Raw genomic sequence first — 8,695 nt, 5'->3', positions numbered from 1 at the left:
GAGAGTTGCGTGTTTCAGTACTGGTCTGGGCCCAGGTTTCCCACGAGCACCTAAAGAAAGGCTCATTTGCAGGGATCGTCAAGGTGCTCACTATGTCTACCTCATAGCCTCAAAAGAAGTGATTGACTAAAAGAATTTGTGTGGTATCCTGAAGGAAAATTAGTCCAGAAATAGAGGAAAAGATAAGAATTTTATAAAACAGCCATGTGAATCAACAGTTGTTTAAGATGTAGAAAGCTGCAAGAGACAGTTGTTCCCACTCTAATGACAAGAAAAAGCTGTATGGTCTGCAAAGTCATATGTGTTTTGATCCCACCAGAGAGCTGAAGTTGCAAGGCCCCTGAGTCAGCTGAAGTCCAAAGCATGAGATACCCCCCTATAGAAGGACAAATACATGAAGCAGTTCATCTTTGACAGATAATAGAAGAAAAAGATAGCAGCCATAAATGTTGGTTGGAGAAAAAGCACTGAAGTTTTCATCATTTCTTAAAGGCCAAGTGTGAACTATTGTGACAGCTTAGAATCTCTGAGAGTCCCAGACACATAGCATGTTTTTGCCCATTTGCTAGGTCTTTCCTCCCACATCCTTAGTGCTGATAAGACATACGTAGCAGGGAAAGAGAATTTCTTGAGCTTGCCACAGTGGCGTAGGCATATAAGTCATGATCGTATGATCGACCACCACCAGAGTACAGGCACAAAACCTGGTTGCTTCTCTCACATAAACCAAAAGGCATCTACCACTGATGTTGGAGCTAGGAACCTGTCCAACCATTGGCCCCAGTGATAAGCCAACTGCTGAGGTAGAGTTAGACACAAAAGCTGTCTATATTAGACAAGGGGAGGAGACTTGCTCTTGCCCAAGACTCCCCATCATTGAAAGGTAGAGTTCCACTACCAAGGGGATGACACCAGGAACACTAGGACTCAGGCATCCATGGCCTGATACTTTGGTACACTTTCAGTGCAATCATAAGATGAGTTTGTTTCAATCAGTCATTTGAGTTGAATGCAGACCCTTTCCTTTAATGAGGAAAACTGTGACGTGGGTACAAATTTCCCAAGTTCAGGAAAAATTGCCTTGACTTAAAGGATATAACATATTGATTGGATTACTCTCAACCTCCTTAGTTCTGTTTTTACCAATATGTAAAAATTCAGTGACTTTCACTTGATTACGTGGTAATAAAAACAGGTTGTGAGAATTTCTAGTGATTTTGATCCCAAACCTTGTATCACTGTTTGGAAACATCATGTATGTATACAAGAAAACAAAACCCGTGACAATTGTATGCAGCTGGTTTTTGATGATTTTAATGGAGAAATAGCAACCTTAATCAGTAATCATACACTACCTATAATCCAGTCTTGGAAATATGTGATTTGATGCATCTTTTAAAATAGCTGAAAAGACAAGGCTGGGTGTTTTCTGCGCTCATTCCTATAATCACCAACACATTGAGAGTGCCGGGTGGCAGATCAGTGTAGGCCAGGATTTCAAGGCGCGAAGCCTGGCCAACATGATGAAACCCTGTCTTAATGTAAAACACAAAAATTCACTGGCCGTGGTGGTGCACACCAGTACTACCCGAACTGATTCTCAAAACAGATTATAATTAAATTTGAGATAAGGTTATATTAAAATTAACTTAAACCTTTTTAATGGCGACCACACATAGGTAAAAATTTTTAGTTTTCTCTTATGGGTCAAAATGGTTTTGTGTAATGTTTACATAGATATAAAATTTTTTGCATACCTTTTGGCAAAAGGATTTGCCAGTTAACTCAGGAGGCTGAGGCAGGAGGGAAAAAAAAAAAAAAAATTCCCCTTGAAAATGGGACGCGAAAAGTGAAGGGTTTGCAGTCAGCTGAGATCCTGCGACTGTTACCCCAAACCTGGGATGACACAGGTAAATCCTGTCCTCACAATAAATAAATACATAAAATAGCTGAAAAAGAAAGGACTGTTTGATTATTTCTCACGTGTGTTCTTGTATTGTGTTTGTATAGTCGTTAAAACAAAAGATTATTTATCCTCATACGGAAATTCCACAAAGTTGAATAATTGGCATTTAACATTTTGTTAAATGATGGTGAGAAAAATTTAAGTGGTCTTACTTTGAATAAAGTTTGGGCATAGGTTCTGTCACAGTTGGAAGCGTTCATCACAGTGACTGTCATTAGAAATGGCTGGCAACTAGTTACTTGCAAGGATTAATCCTAGAACCACGTTAATACAGTCGGTTTTGAAGTGCTGCAGGCCAGTCACCTACTGGACACCACAATCACAGTGTTTTGATTGGGTTACATGTTAGAGAGAAATAGAAACATTTCTCTGCAGTACAAAATGTCCAAATTACCTTATCGTTGTGCTATATATCTATACAGGGCTTTGACTCCTGGGTCTGAAAAAGAGACACCTACGCCTGCTAAATCTTGAATATTGACCACTAAATCCAATGCCTTCATCTTTCAGACCCTGGGGAAGATGACCAATCAAAATGAACTGCTTTCATGAGAACCGGAACCAGAAATGGATACCCTTTAAACCCTCTAGGCCCAACAAACCCACCTGCCCCCTTGTTCAACCTCATTGCCCCCTCTTCTTCTATACAGAAGAGGTGGGCACATGAGATTTTTAAGGCCAGAGTTTAAGGGATTCGTTTAGTTTAGAGACGTCTTGTCAATCTCTTTTCGCTTTGTGTTTCGCTTTTCTCTTCCTTACCGTCCTTCCATCCCTGTTTTTCTTGTCTTTATTTTCTTTTGTTTTTTTCTTTTTTACATTTGTGGTAGACACAATGTTTCACCATATTGCCCTGGCTATTCTCAAAGTCCTGAGTTCAAGCAACCCTCCCACCGCTGGCCTCTTAAATTCAGAGATTTTTCTAACAAATTAGATGTGACACTCAGAAGCACATCCTGATGCAAGGCCAGCAACTGGGCCCATGTAATTGGAATAACAGGATTTTCTAGAGCATTCATCTGCGTTTTCAATATAAAAGTATTAAAAGGTCATGAAAATTTTATGAAACACTTACCCTTATGGTTTAAACTGATTAGATGTAAATTTGTGAATAAGGGTTTTACTAAAATTATCTTTTTTTTTTTTTTAAAAAAAAAACATTTTAATATTCCACACAAAGGTAAAATTTAGTTTTTCCCCTATCTTTTGGTCAAGAATGTTTGTGAAACTATTAATAATAGCTATAAAATTTTTGCTTACCTTATTGGCTAAATGATTGACAATTGTAAGGTGACCTGTGATCTCCGATTTTGGGATATCAAGTCCCTCAAAACTTGGATATTTGGCAAACTTTTCTAAGAGTAAAATTTCCATATTAAGCCTTTTGGACCTCAAATTAAACTTTTTGGATATTAGGTTCGTGAAGTTCAAGATAAATATAGTAGGCATGCTAGGCTTCTATGTTAAGCCAGGAATTATGCAAGTAGCCAATTGTCCACAAATCTGAAGTGGTGTTTCTCGTCCTTTGGGTTCTGTTGACACTGATGTGTTGTTTAATTGTGTGTTCGCAGGATTGTGTGAGATTCCGAGAGTTCTGAATAATGCTAGTCAGTAAATAATTATGATTATTATGTTATAGTAGTGTTGCCACAGACGCAACCAATTCTCCCTTGTCCACTGTGTCAATGACTATGGGCTGTCTTAAGGATTTGTCCATCCACACTGTTTTGTTTTGCTTTGATTCTTCTCAAAAAGTGACTTATAATCAGTTTACAGTCCAGGCCTTTGGTTTTTGGGAAGTCCCTGAAAAAGACTCTTGGATGCAGGCTTCTGAAATAACTTTGGAGATCATCGCCAATGAACTAAAGAGAAACATTTCCAAGGCACAGAATAGAAAGGGCTCGATGTGATCATAGAGAAGTGCTAGCCCAGTAGGAAGCAGAGCAGGAGTTGATTGCATTGGATAAACTAATAGAGGACTGAAGTAAGTTTTTAACGGCCTTTGTTTGGTTGTTTGTTTGAAACGTTGTTTATTCCTTCATAGTCTGGAGAACGTTATTTCTTTTTGAAGCTATTTATAAGCCCGGCAACAATTGCGTACAATTGTTCTTCTAAACAGATTTTGAGGACTTTTTTTTTCTCTCGGCTGCTGAATTCCTCGCAGAATTTGTAAACTGAATATTCTTAACACCTGACAATATGTTGGTTTGCGTAAGTTCAACATGATTCTGTTTTCTTTATAATCTGACACACCAGGTGGAGGAAAATGGTAATTTTCCCAGGGCTTTACCTGAAATGGCATTGTGAAATGTTCCAGCAAAGCCCTCATTAGTAGCGCCTATAGGAACATTCTTGCTGCACTTTCGTGTGGAGTAATCAGCCAAGTATATGGGAACTAGAGCTTCTTTTTGTAGGCTAGTTGGTCCTGCTGTTGTTTTGTCTTTAGTGGAAATGGGAACTGAGAGAGGACTATTGTGTTTCAGGAGAAACTACGAAGTATTAGATTAACGTTTGATTCTTGGTGGCCATGCAGTCACCCATGTGTGGAGTTTGCTCAGGATGCCTTTCTCACATGATGCAGCCTGAAAGATGGACACCAGATTCCCGATGATTGAGGAATTGACAAATAGAAAATGGAGGTACTGAATAGAATTCAGTTTTCCAATAGTCCCACTATTTTTCCAATAGTCCCACAGACACAGTGTTTTTGGATAGACGTAGAAATGCACCCTGCAAGCTCCCTTAAGCTTGAAAGTTACATTGTTTTATCTTGGGGGAGTTCCCTTCCTTAGGAAAGGACCCTCAGGCTCTCAAAAATGCATCATCAAGACCACGAACCTCAGCAGATCACAGCCTCTAGACAATAAGATGTCAGCCCCCAATCACTCATCATGAATGCTTCTCACCCTTCCCTAGTTCCTCTTTTCCCACACACAGTTATGTTTCTTCCTGATACATAAACCCCTCACTTTAGTCGATCAGGAAGATTGATTTGAGACTGATCTCCCATATCCTCAGCTGCAGCACCAATTAAAGCCTTCTTCCTTGGCAATACTCAACGTCTGAATGATTGCTTTCTGTGAGATAAGCTGAGCAGCAGGGCCTAAGCAAACATTTGGCCTTTCAGTAACAATACATGTACACTTTTAAAGACCACAATTAATGGGTACATGAGTATAATTGAGAAATTGGAATGGCATCAACTTTGGCCAATTCTGAGAAAACACACTGTGCTTAAATGTGAGGGCGCCTGCCTCCTGACCTTGACAAGTATATGGTTGATTTTGAGTTCATGCAGGTGAGTAATGGCCTGGTTTGAGTGTTTTTGTATAGAAAATGTAAAATGTGGCTGACTGCATTTATTTTAATCCAAAAATTTACCAATTTCTGGTGAGAAAATTTTATAAAACCAACAAACAAACAAACATAGAAGTATATGAACAGGACAGTGAAGGATTCCCTGCTTCCCAATCTCATTTGATTGCTGTCTTCTGTTATATACTACAGGGAGGAAGGAGGCAAGGCGCCCAGGACGGTCCATGTCCTGTTTTGGACAACCATCTGGTCCTCCTTGTGCAAACAGAAAAGAGGGAAAGCAAAAAGAAAATAACAGAAATTTTGGCCAGAAGATTTCATCTCCTTTCTGGGTGTGGTGGGCTCACACCTGTAATCCCAGCACTTTGGGAGGCCAAGGTGGGCAAAATCACTTGAGGTCAAGAGTTCAAGACTAGCATGGCCAACATGGCAAAACCTCATCTACTACTAAATATACAACCTTTAGACCAGGGCATGGTGGCTCACACTTGTAATCCCAGCTACTGGGATTAACAATCACTTGAACCCGGCAGGACGGAGGTTGCAGTGAGGGGAGATGGCCCACTGCCACTGCACTGCACTCCAGCCTGAACAACAGAAGGAGATGCTGTCTCAATGGAAGAAAGAAAAAGAAAAGAACAGAAAAGAAAAAGAAAGAAAGAAAGAAAGAAAAGAAAAAGGAAAGAAGGGAGGAAGGGAGGTGAGAAGGAAAGCGGAAGGAAGCAAGGAAGGAAGGAAAGAAGGAAAGGAAAGGAGGGAGGGAGAAGGAAGAGAGAGAGGGAAGAGAGAAGAGAAAGATAAGAAAAAAGAAAGAAAGAAAGAAAGAGAGAGAGAGAAAGAAAGAAAGAAAGAAAAGAAAAGAAAGAAGGAAGGAAAGAAAGAAAGAAGGAAAGAAAGAAAGAAAAAGAAAGAAAGAAAGAAGAAAAGTGAGAGAGAATGAAAGGAAAGAGAAAGAAACGAAGAAAGGAAGAAAGAAATTTCACCTCGGCACAGGGAAACTCTATGAACAAGGCTTCAGGAGTCTCTTCTCTGGCTCTAAACCCAGAGCGGATTTTTGCCTCATTTTCCGAGGTGCAAATGAAATGATAGAAGGCGATCAAAGAGAGAGCGAGCAGGGGGGGGGGGGGGGGTGGTGGGAGAGAAGCAAGAAGGATGGCTCCTTCCTGCTCCTCCTTGAGTGTTGCTTGTGGCATAATAGAAATGCCTTGACATGGGTGGGGGGGAATCTATTGCTACTTATTTAGGAATTCAGACACCTCCGGCCACTCTGCAACGTGAGGTTCCATGGTGTAATGGTGAGTCACTCTGGACTCTGAATCCAGCGATCCGAGTTCGAGTCCTCGGTGGAACCTTTCTGTTTAATTAGGACCGTAACGCCGTGTTTTACTGCTGACGTTCAGAAACACCCCCCGAGGGCTGCGGGCCATCCGTGTCCCTTCTGCTCCCGCTGTCTGAGCCTCGCTGTGTACCCGGCGCCTTGTCCTCTCTTCGTCTCCCTCTTCCGCATTCGGGATCCCAGAAACCGGGTTCTCACCAGTGACCCGGACCACAGGGGAAATCGCCCAATCATCCAGTCGGGGTCACCGAGCCTGGAGGGTCCCCTTCCCAGGGCCAGCCTCCCGGCACCCAGCAACCGTTGGCCGGACACCCCCGCCAGGGATCCAACGACCAGCAAGTGCTCACCCGTCTCAGGGCGACCCTGGGCGCTCGGGAGTGAGAGGTCTCCTTCACTAAAAGGCTGTCGCCCCATCAATCCAAGACCCGGAGATTCCTTTCACCCAGGAAATCTCGTAATGGCACCCATTGTCATTTTGGTTAAGTAAACGGTGGCGTGAGAAATTTTGATGGGGGTTAGCTCAGTCATTGGAGATTGAGTGTCACAGCTTAGGATCGATGGTTGGAGACCTTAACTTGGGAGTAGCACTGCTTTATTCACATGGTCCCATCTGATTCTGAATGTTAATTTACTCTGTTCTTCATATTCAGATTTTTATGCCGAAATTTCTAGCTCCTACGTCTCCATTGCGGGCCCTAAAAGTCGCTGTTTCACTAAGCTGTGGGACCTGACTCCGGGAAATTTCATTCTTTCGTCCCAAGATCCTCAGCCGAAAGAGAAATTCGCACGGCGCCTCTTCAAGCACACGGCCCTGGGAGCGAGGGTTCTGATCCTCCTCCGCCCCAGCCGAACTCCCGCGGCACCACGGGGAAGAGGAGCCTGAGCAGCTCTGAGGGGCGAGTCCCCTGACAGTGGGGGCTCCCCCTCGTCCGTCAGAACCCTGCCCCAAGGAGACGACGCCTTAGGACGCTACCAGAGTTAAAATGTTCTCGTACTGCTCTTCAGAGCACTTGGGATGAGTTCCTGATGGGTCGTCTTGGGAACTAAGATGTCACTCCAGGCACTCAAGAACATAGATCTGATTTTCATATTTGCGGCTGAGAGCCGCTTACGAAGGACTGAAAAACACCGCAGTCTTGGGGGGGGGGGGGGGGGGGGGGGGGGGGGGGGGGGGGGGGGGGGGTGAGGACGAGTTTGGAGGAACGACGCCGGAGTGGGGGTGAGATGACGCCTTTCTTGGCTCCTTAGAGTGGACTGGAGGGTAAGGAAACACAAACTCAGTTTCCCCCTTGCAGGGGGACTGGACTGCAGGGCCCTGGGCGCATGGAAAATTGGACAGTCGAAGATTAACAATTATTTATGTACAGGTTGGGTTGCACACATTAAAAATTGTTATCCCTAGAGATAAGTGTAGGAAGGGACCCTGGGCACTGCTGTTCACCTCCAGCTTTGCAGCATATTGTAACTTTGATAACAGAGTATAATGCATAAAGAAATCATTCCTGGTTACAAAGAATTGATCACAACCAGTTACAGCGTTTCTTTGTTCCTTCTCCATTTCCACTGCTTTCATTGACTAGCCTATAGGAAAAAAAAAAAAACTTGTAAAAATGATATTATTCCCGTTGATCTCAGCCCACTGGTTCCCACCCCCTGATAAGTAGTTGGAACAGGTTTGCACCACGTGCTGGACTAATTTTTGTAATTTTTGGTACAAGATGGGTTTCGCCATTTAGGCCAGGCGGGTCCTGAACTCCAGAACTCAAGTGATCCCCCTGCCTGGGCCTCCCTAGCACCTCCTGCTGGGATTACAGGCATGAGCCACCCCTCTTGGCCATCATTGTATTTTGAATTTAAATATTTTGTAGTCATCGCTCTTCAATGACTGGGTTTGTTTGCATGAGCATGATGGGGTTCAGGAACATGCTACTCCAAAATATAACATCTTAGGGTATTGAATATTTTATGCTAAAGAAATTTGAGTAAACAACAGAAGCAAGGAAGGTCACTGTCACCCTCCCCCTGCCCTTCGTCCCCTGAAGTCAATTGTTAGACCCTTATGTGAGAGGTGCCCTCTCTGT

General features: G+C 43.1%; 1 non-coding gene across 1 annotated transcript; it reads left to right on the top strand.

Moving 5' to 3' along the window:
• Window positions 1-6,556: 6,556 nt before the first annotated feature.
• Window positions 6,557-6,630, top strand: TRNAQ-CUG (transfer RNA glutamine (anticodon CUG)). Its single transcript has one exon. It is a non-coding gene; the product is annotated as a tRNA-Gln (tRNA).
• Window positions 6,631-8,695: the final 2,065 nt, after the last annotated feature.

This window comes from Macaca thibetana, unplaced genomic scaffold (genome assembly GCF_024542745.1).
Source record: "Macaca thibetana thibetana isolate TM-01 unplaced genomic scaffold, ASM2454274v1 unplaced_scaffolds20, whole genome shotgun sequence".
Lineage (NCBI taxonomy): Eukaryota > Metazoa > Chordata > Mammalia > Primates > Cercopithecidae > Macaca > Macaca thibetana.
The sequence above is the reverse complement of the archived record's forward strand: the minus strand, read 5'-3'. Positions and strand labels throughout refer to the sequence as shown.